Source organism: Micromys minutus (genome assembly GCF_963924665.1).
Source record: "Micromys minutus genome assembly, chromosome: 3".
In the NCBI taxonomy this organism is placed as follows: Eukaryota; Metazoa; Chordata; class Mammalia; order Rodentia; family Muridae; genus Micromys; species Micromys minutus.
The window spans coordinates 39,028,885-39,047,038 of NC_137972.1; the positions used below are offsets into that span (position 1 = coordinate 39,028,885).

Here is an 18,154-nt window from a genome sequence, read left to right on the forward strand (position 1 = left end):
ACAGAAACTGAACAAGGACACTGCAAAACTAGCAGAGACTTTGAACCAACTAGAATTAATAGATATATACAGAACATACAATCCTAAAGTAAAAGAATACACCTTTTTCTCAGCACCCCATGGCACCTTCTCGAAAATTGACCACATAATTGGACACAGAACAAGCCTTCATCGATATAAGAAGTTTGAAATACTCCCATGCATCCTCTCAGATCACCATGGTCTATGGCTGGTCTTTAAGAACAACAAAGACAACAAAATGCCCACATACACATGGAAACTAAACAACGCTCTGTTAAAGGATAGCAGGGTCAAAGAAGAAATAAAGAAAGAAATTAAGGACTTTCTAGAATTCAACGAAAATGATAAGACAACATACCCAAACCTATGGGATGCAATGAAAGCAGTATTGAGAGGAAAACTCATAGCTCTAAGTGCTTCCAAGAAGAAACTGGAGTAAGCGCACATCAGCAACCTGACAGCACAGCTAAAAGCCCTAGAACAAAAGGAAGCAGATATACCCAAAAAGAGTAGACGGCAAGAAATAATCAAAATTAGGGCAGAAATAGACCAAATAGAAACAAAAAAAACATTGAAAAAATCAACAAAACAAAGAGTTGGTTCTTTGAGAAAATCAACAAGATTGATAAACTCCTAGCCAGACTAACTAAAGGGCAAAGAGAGAGTATCCAAATTAACAAAATCAGAAAGGAAAGTGGTGACATAACAACTGAAACTAAGAAAATTCAAGAAATCATCAGATCCTACTACAAAAACTTATACTCCACAAAATTGGAAAATCTGGAGAAAATGGACGAATTCCTAGAGAGATACAAGGTCCCAAAGTTTAACCAGGACCAAGTAAACCATCTAAATAACCCTATAACACCTAAAGAAATAGAAGAAGTCATCAAAAGCCTCCCAACCAAAAAAAGCCCAGGTCCAGACAGGTTCAGTGAAGAATTTTATAAGACATTTATTGGGGATATAACACCAATATTCGCCAAACTATTCCAAAAGATAGAATCAGATGGAATATTGCCCAACTTATTTTTTGAGGCTACAATAACCCTCGTACCTAAGCCACACAAAGACCCTACAAGAAAAGAGAACTTCAGACCAATCTCACTTATGAACATTGATGCAAAAATACTCACAAAATCCTTGCAAACCAAATCCAAGAACACATCAAAACCATCATTCATCATGACCAAGTAGGCTTCATCCCTGGGATGCAGAGATGGTTTAACATAAGGAAATCCATCAATGTATTCCACCATATTAACAAACTTAAAGACCAAAATCACATGGTCATCTCACTAGACCCTGAGAAAGCATTCGACAAAATCCAACACCCCTTCATGTTAAAAGTCCTGGAAAGAACAGGAATCCAAGGCCCATGTTTAAACATAATAAAAGCAATATACAGCAAACCAACAGCCAACATCAAACTTAATGGCGAGAACTTGAAGCAATCCCACTAAAATCAGGGACTCGACAAGGCTGCCCACTCTCTCCCTACCTATTCAACATAGTACTGGAAGTCCTGGCTGGAGCAATTAGACAGCAAAAGGAGATCAAGGGGATACAAATCGGAAAGGAAGAGATAAAAACAACACTCTTTGCCAATGACATGATAGTGTACTTGAGTGACCCCAAAAATTCCACCAGAGAACTCCTACAGCTGATAAGTTCGGCAAAGTGGCCGGATACAAAATTAACTCAAACAAATCAGTAGCCTTCCTATACTCAAAGGACAAACATGTGGAGAAAGAAATTAGGGAAAAGGTACCCTTCACAATCGTTACCAAAACTATGAAATACCTTGGTGTGACTCTAACTAAGCAAGTGAAGGACCTGTATGACAAGAACTTCAAACCTCTAAAGAAAGAAATTGAGGAGGATCTCAGAAAATGGAAAGATCTCCCATGCTCATGGATTGGAAAGATCAACATCTTAAAAATGGCCATCCTACCAAAAGCAATCTACATATTCAATGCAATCCCCATCAAAATTCCAACCCAGTTCTTCATGGAATTGGAAAGATCAATGTGCAATTTCATATGGAATAACCAAAGACCTAGAATAGCGAAATCCATCCTCAACAACAAAAAAACATCTGCGAGAATCACTATCCCTGACCTCAAGCTATATTACAAGGCAATTGTGCTGAAAACTGCATGGTACTGGTACAGAAATAGGCAAGTGGATCAATGGAATAGAATAGAAGATCCAGAAATGAGCCCTCATGTATATGGCCACCTGATTTTTGACAAAGGAGCAGTAAACATTCAATGGAAAAAGGACAGCCTATTCAACAAATGGTGCTGGTCCAACTGGCACTCAACATGCAAAAGAATGAAAATAGACCCGTTCTTATCTCCTTGTACAAAGCTCAAGTGTAAGTGGATTGAAGATCTCCACATTAAACCAGATACACTGAAACTATTAGATGAGAAAGTAGGGAAAACCTTAGAACACATAGGCACAGGAGAAAATTTCCTGAACAAAACACCAATGGCTCAAGCTCTAAGGTCAAAGATTAACAAATGGGACTTAATGAGATTGCAAAGTTTCTGTAAGGCTAAGGACATCCTCAAGAAAACAAAACGGCAACCAACAGAATGGGAAAAGATCTTTACCAACACCACATCAGATAGAGGCCTAATATCCAAGGTGTACAAGGAACTCAAAAAGCTAGACACCAGAGAATCAAATAACCCTATTAAAAAATGGGGTACAGAGCTAAACAAATCATTTTCAGTTGAGGAACACCAAATGGCCGAGAAACATCTGAGGAAGTTCTCGACATCCTTAGCCATCAGGGAAATGCAAATCAAAACAACCCTAAGATTCCACCTCACACCAGTCAGATTGGCCAAGATCCAAAACTCAGATGACAGCAGATGCTGGCGAGGCTGCGGAGAAAGAGGAACACTTCTCCACTGTTGGTGGGGTTGCAAGCTAATACAACCACTCTGGAAATCTGTCTGGCGATACCTCAGAAAATTGGATATAGTACTACCTGAAGACCCAGCTATTCCACTTCTGGGCATATACCCCAGAGACACGTTAATACACAACAAAGATATATGCACCACAATGTTCATAGCGGCTCTATTTATAATAGCCAGAAGCTGGAAGGAACCCAGATGTCCTTCAGAAGACGAATGGATACAAAAATTGTGGTACATATACACAATGGAATACTACTCAGCCACCAGAAACAATGACTTAACCAAATTCTTAAGAAAATGGCTGCATCTCGAGAAGATCATCCTGAGTGAGATAACCCAGTCACAAAAGAACAGACATAATATGCAGTCACTGAGAGTGGGATGCTAACCCCAGAGGCTTGCACTCCCCCAGAAACAACTCACAGACTGTATGAAGTCCAAGAAATAAAGAAAACAAAAAATATACATATATTCACAAAACAAGAAGTCTTTGACTATTTCCATGTTGTGTTTTGTTTTGCATATACTTTATGCTTATTGCAACTAGTAGGTTTTCAATGCATACTGTCAAGCCCTTGAAAAAAATCAAGTACTGACTAAAAAACATATTCACATGGTTTTATGTAAAATTTATTTTAATATCTGAAAAAACAGTACTGACAAAAATGTATAATTTTAAGCAAAAAATGTTTAAAATCTTTACATTTATCTTTGTTTTGCAAAATAAAGTCGTTTAAAAAAATTAAAAAAAAAATTATGATTTAGCCACATAATAAAGTATCTTGTAAGACTCAGAAATACACAGACACATTTCAAAGAATTTTATAAAACTAAGAGCTTATTTTGTATGTGAAAAAAAGTGAACTAATATTATTTACACACTATGAGCTAAGATAATATAAAGGAATTAAAATTAAAAAAAAAAAAGAAGGTCAGATCTATATGTTTCAAGTATGGGAATAGAGATATTCTGGGGAAGGCTATTCCTCTCCCTCCTACAATAGCACACAAACTGAGATGGAATCAAATCTCCTTTGGATAAGGTGGATGCACCCCTGGAATAGAAGAAAAACAAAGTGAGAGGTGAGTGGGACAGAGGGTACAAAGCCAACTGGGGAAGAACAGATGAAGGAGAAACTGGAAGCACAGGAGAGAGTAGATTTAGCAGCATGTATATCATAGGCAACCCTGCCCAGGGCACTTGGGTAGAGAATTTTGTTCACTTGTTAAACTTCTCAAGTGCTGAAATGAAGTAAAATTGTTTCTTTATGACTAGGTCTGTCTGTCTTTAAAACCCCTTTCTTCATCATTCTAGTTTTTCTGTTTATTGCCCACTGAGACCTTCAGAGAATCATAACTACCTTACCTTTCTATTCTCTTTTGCAGCATTTTCTCTGAAGTCATTACTTTTAGACTGTGTGTGTGTGTGTGTGTGTGTGTGTGTGTGTGTGTGTGTATGTGTGTGTGTGTGTCTGTGTCTGTGTGTCTGTGTCTGTGTGCATGTGTGTGCACCCTTCAGAAGAGGGTATCAAATCCTCTGGAGTTGAGGTTATAGTATTTGTGAGCTGCCAAATGTGAGTGCTAGGAACTGAGCTGAGGTCCCTGTAAAAGAAGAGCAAGCACAGTCAACTACCACAGCATCTTTCTAGCTCCTCCATCAATCCTCTGTCTGCATTTCAACACCAAAACAAATGTGGGAAAGTGCAGGGGTGTAAAGTGTTTTTAGGTGTCATAAAACACTCTACTGCAAACAAGAGGGTGGCTGTGACCAAAGTGGAAAAGCTAAGTTGTAAGAAGAAAGTGCTGTTTCTTGGATGTGTCAGAGTGCAAACTTTATCCTCTATACAGAGGCTGAGAAGACAGTAAAAATGAACCAGGCAGTGTTGGGATTTCTTAATAGTTTCGCTGCATTGTAGCCTGTGTCGTTTTTGTCTCTTTGATAAAGCCGAGAAAAGGAAAGAAAGCAGATATTCAAGAGACACAAGCAGGGCTTCTGTGTGACTCATGATTTTCTTACTGGAGTGACTTAAGTTATGGACTGCTAATCCAAAAAGGCTTTGATGTGAAAAGCAGAAGTGCTGAACCATGATAAACTCCAGGGAGTCTGCACTGTGGTATGCATCATGGTTGGCCTGGCTGAGTTTATTGATATTAAAAAAGAGGTTTGAAGTGCTTAGAGGGAAACAACATGGAAAGCTCTTCAGGGGTGGCATTGCTTCCTTAAATGATATTTAAATCAGATGCTTGAGAATATACCAAGAAATTTTCCATTAATAAAATTACTTAACTTTTACTCCTTATGGTTCTCAGTTTTGGTTACTATAGTCAATACCTGGAATGAGCACCTCATTCACCTAAAAGGTTGCTGGGTAAAGGCCTTTAATCCCAGTACTTGGGAGCAGAGGCAGGTGGATCTTCTAGTTCCAGGTCAGCCTGGTTTGGAGAATAAGTTCCAGGATAAGCATTCATATTGGAGGAAATTGTATATGTATCGCATGGTCAAAGGATTGGGGAAAGAAAGGGTACTCTTCAATACCAACTTCCAATAACCTAAGGATAACCTATATATCCAAGCTTCCAACACTTCTAAATAGGACCAGCACAAAGAATAACAGTTTAGCATGTTGGCCTTTGGGAACATATATGTTCCAAACCATAGCAACCCCTATTTAGACATGAAGAGGCAAAGGTCTCAAATATTACATGCTGTCCAGAAGAGGTGGATAGTGATGGTTTGCACCTTGAAACTAAAAGTGAGAAGAAAAATTATGGTGGTCCTGTTTCCTCTGTCGACTTTTAAAAGAAGAAATGGAAGCCTGTGTAGTTGCACGTGACTTGAATCTCAGGACTCACGAGGCTCAAGCTAGAGGAGGATCAGGAAGTTTTTGGGCCAGCCTAGGCTACACTGAAAGACACTTGAGAGAGAAAAAAGAGAGAAAAAACAAAAGTGAATAGTAAAATGATAAAATGTCAGTCATTTATATTACTCCTCCTAAGGCTCATGGGGCATTCAAATGATAGGACAGAAAGAACACAAGCTGGATGAAAGGAAGAGGACCATTACACACTATCTTCTGGGCCTGATACAGCCATTGCAACCATGAACTCAGGCAGTTAAAAATGTCTGCACTGGCCAGCACAAGATCAGACCCATAAACAGTCAATCATGTATCTGGGCAGCTAATTCCACTTTACCATCCTGTAGGATACAATTGGCTATTCTATTGATGGATGGTGCAGGAAGAAAAGACCTTGTCTTCAGTTTCATAGTGACGATGGTGGGTGCACCAGGTTCCATGGCTAGTTGCCATAACCGTGGCTATGCAGGTAACCGTGGTTGTACTCAGTGGATCACACACAGAACTATAGAAAGGCAAGTGGTAAATGCCCTTGTAGAGATGAAGGTGAATTGGCAGTGGTGAGCGGGAGAAAAAGGGGAGGGTGGGTAAATGAAGTCAGAATTCATTTTATATATATATATGTGTGTGTGTGTGTGTGTGTGTGTGTGTGTGTGTGTGTGTGTATGTATGTACGTATGTATGTATGTATGTATGTATGTATGTATGTATGTATGTATATATGTATGCAGTTGTTAAAGAGCACATTTAACTCTGATGAGAAGTACTTCAGCTAGAGGGAAAAGACAGCACGGAACACTGCAGAGCTAAACTGAAAGGTGGGCTCTGCCTATAGAAAATTGTGCATCAGATAGTACATCTCCCACCACAATTCCTGGACTACTGGCATCTGAATGATTCTCAACTTTAAAGACCTCAACTCTGATTTTAAAGTAAACCATTTTGGATTGTTGACCTCAATGCAAACTGTAAAGTGGTCATTTCTAGAACTAAACAGAAGGAAAGTCATTTTAACTTTGAGTTGCAAATTTGGAGAAATTTTTGGTTATTGTAAAGTTTTTTTTTTTGCTTTGTCTATCTGTTGAAAAATGCTAAAAGCATAAAAACTATGTAAAAATGCATAACTTTGTTAACATTTAAACTCATGCTGGGACAATATATTTGTAACACACACACACATACACACACACACACACACACACACACACACACAGTGATAGACTTGAATCCAGGCTATCTGATGAATTGGTAATCTAAATAAGAAGAAAGAAAACTGAAAAGTAAAAAGTATTGTAAATTTGAACCATTGTTGTTCAAAGGAGATGTAGAGATTATAGGAGAAATAATGACAAGGAACCAACACACCCATCCTCAGTCATATATATATATATATAATATGTGATATATGATATATACATATACATTCAATTACACAAAGATTCAGAAAAACAGCTTGGTCATTTCTGATGAAGAACAACATATACTTCACATGTGAAAATTTCCCACCTAGGCATGTGCACACATATACTTCATATGAAGAGTACTGTTACACCTAGGCTTTTACAGACTTGAAATGGAAATGCATGCTGAGGAGAAAACTGATAGAAATGCATTTAGAAGCTGTGATTCCTCATGCTAGCTAACATTTGTGAAAAAATAGACTTTAAGTTTGGGGAATATCTATACAAGGGGGATATGGCCTAACAAAGGAAAGCTTCTAATGTGAGAAACAATATTTTGTAACAGTCAAAAATTTAGCAACAAAACAGAAAGTATTACTATAGCCAAAAACTGGGGTAACAGCAGGCGTGGAGGTACTAACCATAAAGAAACCAGGGAGTATATAGGAGTGAAAAGAAGAATGTATATTTTAATCCTGGTGCCAGTCATATAACTATATGCTAAAAGTTACCTAGCTTTATACAGTAAATTATACTGAATTTTGTTCCACACAAATTACATTTCAATATACTTGACTCACATCAGAAGAGAGACTAATTTGAAGTAAAGAAACGTTAAGCCTAGGGGACAAAAATAGAGTTCTAATTAAGAGAAATTAACAGGAGCTAGTCATTTATTAAGGCAATTCCCAAATGTCCTTTCATGCATCATAAGAATTTGTCATTTTTTTTTAAACTCAAAACAATATTGTCTCAGACAGTATATTAGTGAATGTGTTTTTGGTGATTTGCAAACGTCCAGGAAGCAGAAGTCCTTTCCCATGGTGATGTCAGCATTTGCTTTGTGTAGAAGTCTTGTCACCCTGGAACCACTTTGCAGGCTAGAACAGCATGACTAACCTGGGCTGATCTCCGTCCTTTTCCAGAAGGCCTCTGTCTTCTCTTTGGTCTGCCGCCCTATCAAAAATATAATAGCTTTAGCACTTATGGCTAAAATGCTGAGCTTTTTCACCTCCCAGCACCTTGAAAATACATTTTAATATATGGATTTGTGTGTGTTGTGCTTGAGGCATGTGTGCTTGCTTGTGATGTATGTTTCTTAGGGGGTATGCATGCCTGGAGGTTGAAATCAGTTCATCCTTTATTGTTCTCACCTTCTTATTGAGACAAGTTCTCTATGTAAACTTAGGGCTAGACTGAAGGGCCAATGAGATCCAGAGATTGTGTGATCTCAGTCTTTCTGGTAGTAGCGTTACAGTGCATGCAGCACCCTTCAGGCTTCTGTGTAAGTTCTCATGTTCAAACAGCACACGCTTTCCTACTGGGCTGTTTCCCCAGCCCTTCTTTTATGTTTCTGGAGTTTACTTCATTTAGGCATCAGTAGTGGGAGTCCATACTTGGCATGTATTTTCAATGGTGTTTTGAGGCCAATGAAGACCAGTCAATGTCAATGCTGGTATCTTAAGAATTATGTTTTCAAGTATCATTTATCACTGCCCGAAGTAATTCTTGCTATAGTAGGAAGTGAGGATTCATCCATACATCCACTTACCACAGCCTAGTGGTCAAAGATTCTCAGAGTTTGGGCACAGCATTTAATGTAACACTTTAACTGTAAATACAGACGTAAAGGGCTCTAGCTGCAGATCACTGGCATCCCTAGGATAGCAAACTCTCTTTACCATAAATAAAAGCAGCAAGAACAGCTGGAAGACATCATTTAATACTACAGCAGTGTGTGCTGATGTTTCTTGCATTTACCTCTGTATCCTCTGTAGTAAAAGCAATCTTCTTCATGGCTGAAACATCACCTGACAGTTTCGGTGTTTCCCTAAGGATTAATGTAGATAGCAGTAATAATAGTTAGCCCAGGCTGGGGAACCTGTGGTGCCTATAGAAATTGCCAGTCATGGGTGGCGTTTCACTTGAAGAGAAGTAAGGAACAGACACCACTTCTCTGCTCTTGTGTCTTCTTCATAACATCTCCCTGAAGGCCTAAAATGTCAGGTCCCTCTACTTCACTTCAAGTCTAAGATTGATGCAGTTGTTACTACATTCTGTTCCATAGCTCCATAACCCATCATGAACAAATATTTGGAGGAATATATATATCCATAGCCTTTGTTGTATCTGACTCTGAGTCCAGATTTTAATATTAAGACTGATTTTGATGGGGTTCGAAAGATGCTTGCAGTTTGTAAATTCAACCTCGTGTCTCTTAACATGAGCTGAATCATCAGATAAACACAGGAGAGGTTTCCTGTCAGAAAATGCCATATGACAATGCAAATTGTACTTTCTCCTTTAACCCTCCAGCTTATCCCGCAGAGCCTAAACTCCCTGCAAGTACAACTAAGTAGTGTTATTTTCAGTAACTGAGTTATTTTCAATAGACAGACTCAGATGCTCATAATTCAGACTATCTGTTTTTTATTATCTCTCTGACACAGCACCGAGTCCCCAGGCTTCACACAAAGATAAATGCTTATGTGAGGCTTGCAATTATTCCCCCATCTACCAGCCCTTTATTTATGCTTGTATACAGAGTGCAGTATAATTTAAATCTGTCAAACTTTGCCAAGAGTCATTGTAAACCCATGAGGTAGATGGGAACAGGAGGATTCTGAGATTTGTTGCTGAGCCTCCATCTGGTTCACAGAAGTCACTGGCCTTCTGCGTGAGTGGATAGAGAGCCACCAACACTAAGAGTGATGACTCATTTAAAAAGGTCAAGTGACAAAGCTGTCCCCGTGGAATCTGTTTGAGCAGTTTAATAAATGACTCAAAATGAGAGTTCAGGGGTCTTCCTTCCAGAGGGAGAAAGGCGTAGGGATTGAAATGTCATTTAAAAGACAGAAAATCCCAGAAAATTAGTACCGTGTTCCCAGAAAGCATGTGCTTTGTGAGGGTCTGTTTCTGCCTAATTCATAGACACACCTGGAATTCTGCAGGGAAAGAATTCAGACCAAGATGGCCGTTCCTTATAGCCTGCAATAAAAGATGGGGTATAGCAATGTTTCCCAACAGCCAAACTGTGAACTTAACACCCAGGAGACTGTAGGTTTCTTTTAACTCCACATCAGCTAATTCTTCCTCCTCTTTTCCAGTCACCTTGCTTCGCCTCTATGCTTTGACAGTGGAATTTGATTCCTTGGAAATACTTCACTCATTTTCTATAATCTAGACTTTTCTACAGAGCTATTATGGTTATTTTGACGGTATTAATTATGCAGACTCGCAGAGTCAGTTGAAGCTGTTTCTGGTACTTCTGGGGAGGTTTAACCGGGAATGGAAGATCTATCCTGTGTGTGGGTGGCATCATCCTATGGGCCAGCTCACATTCTAAATAGAAGAGTATAATAGAAAAGCCTTGGTGTCCACATTTGGTTTTTCTACACTGGCCAAAAAAAAAAAGGGGGGGGGGGTAGAAGGAGTTTGTTAGCTTTCAGCTCCCAGATTACAGTCTATCACAGAGAGAATTCAGGGTGGAAACATCAGGCAGGAACCTGAAGGTAGAAACTGAGAGGCATGGAGAAACACTGCTTACTTTTACTTACAGGTTCAATCCCCCATGGTTTGCTCATCCTGCTTCCTGATGGCTCCTAGGACTGTCTTCCCAAAGGTGGCACCACCCATACCAGTCATCAACCAAGAAGACTCCGCCCAAATGTCTACAAGCTGATATAATGAAGATAATTTCCCACATAAGGCTTCTTCCTCCAAATGACTCCAACTGGCGTTGACAAAACAAAAAGTAAAACTGAAAAAAACAAAACAAAAAAGCAAGCAAACTAACCAACTAAAGCCCAGCACATTCACTGAGCATTGGCATCCCCCGTCTCTGCTTCCTGTTGTGTACCAGGAACCACCTGGTATGGCGGAGATCAACCCTGTATGGTTCTGGGAGATAGCAGAAAGCAGGAATCGCAAGTGCACCATGGGAGATCCGGCCAGTAAGTAAAAGCAAGCTTTCCCACTGCCTTGTGTTTACTGTCAAACCTTCTCTTCCATTTTGAGCTGCATCTCCCTGAACTGTGAGCAAAAGTACATACCCTAACAAAATTAGGTTGTCTTTTGCCCAGGATTTGGTCAGTGGTAAGAAAAATAAGACACAATCTTTCTTAGTTCCCTGAGTCTGCCTTGCAATTTCTGTTCTGGAACCCAATAGCACCTTATTCTCCTATCTTTTAATCAGTTAATTTAGTTAGCTGACTAAACTGTTATACTACATTCTCCTCAAAACAGGGATCACTGGCTCTGCTGGATGGTTTATTCCAACTTTACTCAAGCTAAAGTCATCGGAGAAGGGGAAACCTCAATTGTGAAAATGCCTTCATAAGATCAGGCTGTAGTAAAGCCAGTTAGGGCCTTGTCCTAATTAGTAATTGATAGGGAGGCTTTGCCCATTGTAGGTGGCGCCATCCATAGGCCAGTTAAGAAAGTAGACTGAGCCAGCCTTGAGTAGCAAGCCAGTAAGCAGCACTCCTCCATGACCTCTGCATCATCTCCTGACTCCAGGTTTTGGCCCTATTTGGATACCTGTCCTGACTTGCTTCAATTATGAACAGCAATATGGAAGTGTATGCTAAATAAACCCTTTCCTCCCTAAGTCGCTTGGATCATGATGCAGAATAGAAATCCTGGCTAAGACACAGGTCATTTGACTTTGTAGTTAGAGCATGGTACAAACACACTGAGTAGATGGTATGGAGAACAGAGGAACAAAGCGCAGGCTGCAGAACACAAGCTGCAGTATTACTGTTTCCATCCTACACACAAAGGTCTACCAAATGAGAGTAAATGGTCCCTTTCCTTTTAGCAACATCATTACACCTCAGCCACTTCCACATTGAAAACTTGATGTTACATGGACATAAAAACAGTTTGCCTAGCTTCATGATTCCATTGGCAAATTTTAAATTCAAACATAAATGAGAACAACTCCCAAGAGCTAGGTAGCTGCAGAGTGTATGTTTTGATGTTTGGAAAACATGGCGTGTAACTGCTCTGAAACTGTCATTTTCCACTAGGCTGGAAACATATTCCCGAATTGCAGATCAATAGTGCTGGGATGAAAGCAAAGAGAAAACGGTTTTCTCTGTCTTTATGCTCTCAGTATCCAGTCAAACAAGTGAATACTACAAAGAAACACAAAGAGAAGAGCAGACTCTGGAGCCTTTTAAGCTCATTGCCACTCAATTATCAAGGAGAAGAGATACGGAGGAAGGGACTCCTGAGAGCTTTGCTCTTACCCTGCTCCTAAAATGAAAGAGCCATGTACAGTGTACAGTGGCCTAAAACAAGATTTAAAGTTATACATGACTATAAATTAGTATGCTCTTAAATGAATCCTATATAAGTTGTGATTGTTCCACCAACAGTCAGGTGACCAGTAATGAGGGATTGGTAGGGAAGATCTCAGACAGTGGAAGGGTCAGTCACATGAATGCTGAGAAATGAGGGACCTGGATTAACGAGTGGGGCAGGGCTCTCAGCTCTAATGTGAAGTCAGAATGTCTTACGTGAGTTTCATTTAGTTGCAAATGTATAAAATATGGTTCCAAATCATCCATTCTGCTCAATGGGATGTGATAGTCATTGTTTTATTTTGTTTATTGTCTCTTTCAAAGTGTTTTTGTTTTGTTTTCAAGACAGGGTTTCTCTGTGGAACAGAACCATGACTGTCCTGAAACTTACTTTGTAAATCAAAATCTCTCAGAAAATTCACTTGCCTCTACGTCCAGAGTGCTGGGATTAAATGCATGCACCACCACAACCAGGGAGAGTCAACACATTTAACTTATAAGGTTAGGGAAGATGTTCATATCTTGGCTGAAAGGAATATGGGTTTACTTCTTGAATAACGTTTAAATGTAACATTGTTGTTCATTCATTCACTTATTCATTCATTCATTCATTCCAGAGTGGCTCACTGGTTTCTAGCATTCAGTCATATATTTATTCACTCCAAGAATGGCTCAACGGTTTCTATCAGTCACTCATTTTTTTTTTTATTTAATACGCAAGTAGTGTGATGTTTTCTATTATGCACTACCCAATGGTATTATTAAGTGAACATGAAATCGTCCCTGTGTTTTAAAGAGTCCAGTCTAACAGCAGGAGCAGATATGTATATATGGAGAGCTATATTTCTGATAATCAGCTTTCATACATATTTATGTTAGTTACTGTGGCAAAATACCTGGGAAGATAAGCTTACTCCTAAACAACCTGTCTTTGTTCAGTGTGTTAAAAATAGATGTGGCATAGAAATGATCGTTCCTTGCATGGAATCTATAAAGAATTTCCTCTCAAAATCTCTTACCACTTCATGTGATGATCATGGACATTTTGCTTTTTCTTTAGTATTGTGGTAAAATACATGTAAACTAGACCACCTTAATAGTTTTAAAATGCATGTGCTAGTGACATTAAATATGTCCTACTGTTCTGCAATCATTACCATCATTCACCCCAAGAAATTTCCACCTTGTAAAAGTGAAGCTAACTCCCTGATTTCTCATACCCCAGTACCTGGGGATCACCATTATATTCTTTGCTTTTGTGAATTTGACTAGCTACCTCATAGATGTGGGAGTGTGTGTTCATGACTGCATTGTGCTCATGTTTCATCCATGTTGTAGAATATGTCAAGATTTCCTTCCTCTATAATGCTGAAGAATATTCCATATAATTTAATTCCATACCTTGCTTATCAGTTCAGATGTTCTGTGTGGTCAAAGTTGTTTCTATAATTACTGTCCTTTCATTTTTAGCCGACTTGACTACACACTCCCATCCATCTGCCAGTCGGTAGTTTTTAAGTAGCCAGTATGTGAAAGTCTACAATACAAATAAACCATCAACTGATCTTATAATTAGTGACTTTTAATATTGTATTATACTATCCTATAGCAAGGCAAAACTCCTAACTTGGGCATTGTCTGAGATGGTTTTACTCTGCATTTTATTTGAGTTGTTTAGAAACATACAATGTTTGAGGAATTGAATTAGATGACACTACTTATCCAGCAATTTCTCCACATGAAACTCAAATTCTGCTTCCCTTGGTGTGATTTTATAAAATGGTTGAAGCAATGCAAATATAATTTTGAAAGCACACATGTATAGTACATATCACATTTGTATGACTCACTTGCGCCTGTCCTTTCTTTTTATGGAAAGAGGAGGTGGAAAGAATGTGTTTAATAAGCAAATTTTCTCCCACTGAAATAATTTCATTACCCAACAAATAAAATTCACTGCAAAATTATACATGAGAAATTGTCAGGGCACTGTTCACAATGGAAGCTTCACTGTGGGAGTCTATCAAGAAGAAACACTAGCTGCAAGCCCAATTTGCTTATACAATAACCACAAAAACAGCATGCATTTCTAATAAGCAATGTCACGGGGCTGCCACAAGCCATATTTTGGTTCATGAATGCAAATGCATCCTATGTTTTTAAATGCAACAACTACTGCAAGGCAGAAAGAACACTGTTTTAAACAATTTAGTGCATAAGAAGAGTTTTTATTTCTGAGAGGAAAATGTGAGTCTTGAAATACGCAGCCACGAAAAGATAGTAAATCATCATGGTTATTCTGAAATATTTTATTTACTATGCATTTTTTTTCTTTCTTGAAAATTCATATTCAAGGTATGTTTTGCTGAGACACTGTTTCATACTCGAAAATCGATCCTCATTCCTTTCTGCAGTGAGCGAGCAATTTCTGATGATATTTCTTTAACAATAGCTTTGAATCAGAAGGATGTTTCTCACAGGTCTCTGCTTGGTCACGAGTCCTGAGCTAGTTAATTTCCAACACAGGATCTCGGCTGTGGAAATGAACTATTGCTTTATTTCTGGGTAACATCTTCTTGGTGGTTTCCTCATATGGTTAGAAATCCATTCATTGCCTTTTCCCTAAAAGTTTTTAGAATGCTCTATGGAAATGTGGTAACAGTGGGCTCATCTCTGGATTTTCATTATCCTTCAAATCAAGGACAAAAAGCAGACCTTAAATAATGAGTCACATTGTTGATGACAACATGCATCCAAATGAAAAAAAGGTCATTATTATATACTTTTGGTTTAATTAATAGAAGTCAAAACAATTTTGAAAGGTTCCCAAGGTTGGGTGGTAGAGAAGGAATTATGACAGGGTTATCATCATGGCTCACTGTTGGTCTATCAAAGACTGTGGTCATCCTCACCACTCCAGAGTTCTGGAGGTGTTAGTAAGCTACTTCATTGCTTGAAAGGATGAGCCCTTAAGGATTGGTAATAAGAGACAATTAATTGGAATTTTTAAAAATGTCGTGTAGCATGATTTTATGAGCATAGTGTGATGTCTATGCACAGATGCACAATATATAAAAGATAAAGTATAACATACAAATGTAGTGCTCTTAGTTTTTAGTTTTACTCCTGTCTGTATTTACTTAATGTTAGGCAATAAAAATCCAAAGGTGCTTTGCTTTTCCTACAACTCACCACCGAGGATCCCATTGTTATCATGGGCTGCTGCCCCACCTGGTATTACTGGTACTGTGAAAACAAGCCATACCCAAAATCTGTTTTCTGCCGTGGTGTCCCTGATGCTAAGCTCTGTGTCTTTGACTTGAGACAGAAGAAAGCAAAAGTGGATGAATTCCCACTTTGTGGCCAAATGGTGTCAGATGAATATGAACAACTCTCTTCTGAAACACTGGAGGATGCCCATATTTGCTCCAACAAATACATGATAAAGTCATGGCAAGGATGGCTTTCATATCCTGGTGAGGCTCCACCTTTTCCATGTCATCCGCAACAATAAGGTGTTGTCTTGTGCTGGGCCTGACAGGCTCCAGACAGGTATGTGTGGTACCTTTGGGAAGCCCCAGGGCACAGTGGCCAGGGTTCACATTGGCCAGGTCAGCATGTCCTTCCGTAACAAGCTGCAGAATAAGGAACACGTGATTGAGGCTCTGCCAAGTTCAAGTTCTCTGACCACCAGATGATCCATATCTCAAAGAAGTGGGGCTTTACCAAGTTTAACACAGATGAGTTTGAAGGCATGGTTGCTGAGAAGCAGCTCTTTCCTGAGGGCTGTGGTGTCAAATGTATCCCCAATCTTGGTCCTATGGAAAAGTGGAAAGCCCTGCATCCCTGAAGGCTTCCACAGTGCTCTCCTGTACCCTACAAAATCATGTTCAATAATAAATCTCACATCAAGTCTGCTTTAAAAAAAATCCAAAGGTGTGGGAGTCATAAGTTAGGGCTGTATCTTCCTGGGCAGGTGCAAGTTCCCCTGAAGCCCTGAGGATGTGTTTTCTTCACCTTGGCAACTGTCTTCCACTGCTTCTCTCAATGCACTCAATGATTCCTCCAGTGCTTTCTCCACCTCTGATCCTTTTATTAAATCCTTCATCAACACACAAAGCTTTATGTATCTAGAGTTTAAGAAGGTTTTATTAAATGGAGCAACAAATGCCCACCCTGTATACAAAGGAAGAGTGGGGTTTCCATGGTTACTTGCAATGCCAGTCTCCTGCTTATGTAAATTGTCGTCTTTGCAAATGTGAAAAATAAACTGGGCCTAAAGACCAGCATCCCCCAAAGACTTCATTCAGAGCCAAATTTGCAGCTGAATAAAACCTTGTCTCCTTTTCTCCTTTCCCCCAGTTATCTCTGTCACTTTGTTTTTTATCTGAACATTCTCTTCTTCCTCTCTTAGTCTCCCTGACAAACTGGCAGGGTGGGTGTGACTGAATAATGACTACTGGAAGTCTGTTTTTATTTGATTGATTGTCCCCAGAGATCACCAACAGTTACTCTTTGCTGAGAATTGTGTTAGGCAGCTGTGTATAGAATCAGCACCCACAGGGGCTGAGCATGTAATTAATGAGGAATAATATGGTCATCCAATAGGTGAATTAAGAGCATTCATTTCATCCCTCAGGCTTTAGAGTCCTACCCCTCCATTTGTTCATATGTATTGAATAAACTGTTTCAATGTGTGTGTGTGTGTGTGTGTGTGTGTGTGTGTGTGTGTGTGTGTGTGTGTGTGTTTAAGAAGTGTAGAAGAGAGGTTATCCTGGGGTTGGCGGGAGAAACTGTAAAAATAGGTGAAAATTCTGAAAGAAGACATCATGAAAAGATTAGGAAGGCTAGACAAGTAAGAATACTGACGAACTTACTGAATCCAGAATACATAAGGACTTCCTACATCTCAGTAAAAAAGTAGGACAAGTAAATTTAAACCAGGCATATTAAAGAGAGATGGTCAAATGCAAAACTTTTATGGTAAGACACTAATCTCATTAGTCATGGGGAAATGCAAAATAAAATCATAATTAGATACCACTGTATTATGCCAGCATACTTTAAAGAAAAAGAAGGAGGAGGATGTTCTGTGACTCATGTGTAAGTATCTACTTTACATATTGTCTTGCAGTGGTCACCAATGCACATGCACAAGAATAATCAAAACAATGTTGTTTCTCATGGAACTGAACTAGGACTGGCCCAACAGTCTGTCAAATACTGAGTGAAGAAATAAATGAAGATATGCCTATACAATATTATATAATAGAGAAGTAAAAATAAGTAAATTATTGAGGCATCAAAAATGTTCAAGTTTTGTGTTTGTGTGTGTCTCTCTGTGTGTGTGTACATGTGTGAAGTCAGAAAATTGTATGAAGTCACTTCTCTCTTACCATGTGGGTCCTAAGGATCAAACTTGGATCATCAAGCTTGTAGACAATTATTATTACCCACTGAGCAGTTTTGCCAGCTCACTGCTGATACTTTTATAAACACTTTTCACTCATATAATATTGCATGGAAACCACCAAACACAATTTAAGTTTGTAATTTGTAAAACCTTCTATCACAAACAAATGAATCACATGAAGTCAAGACAGACAAACACTGCATATATTAACAGCCCCTGG

The 18,154-nt window shown here is 39.0% G+C and overlaps 1 pseudogene across 1 annotated transcript; it reads left to right on the forward strand.

The window, feature by feature from the left end:
- Nucleotides 1-15,735: 15,735 nt before the first annotated feature.
- LOC308418888 (large ribosomal subunit protein uL16-like) lies at nt 15,736-16,371 on the forward strand (annotated as a pseudogene). Its single transcript has one exon. The product of its transcript is annotated as a large ribosomal subunit protein uL16-like (transcript).
- Nucleotides 16,372-18,154: the final 1,783 nt, after the last annotated feature.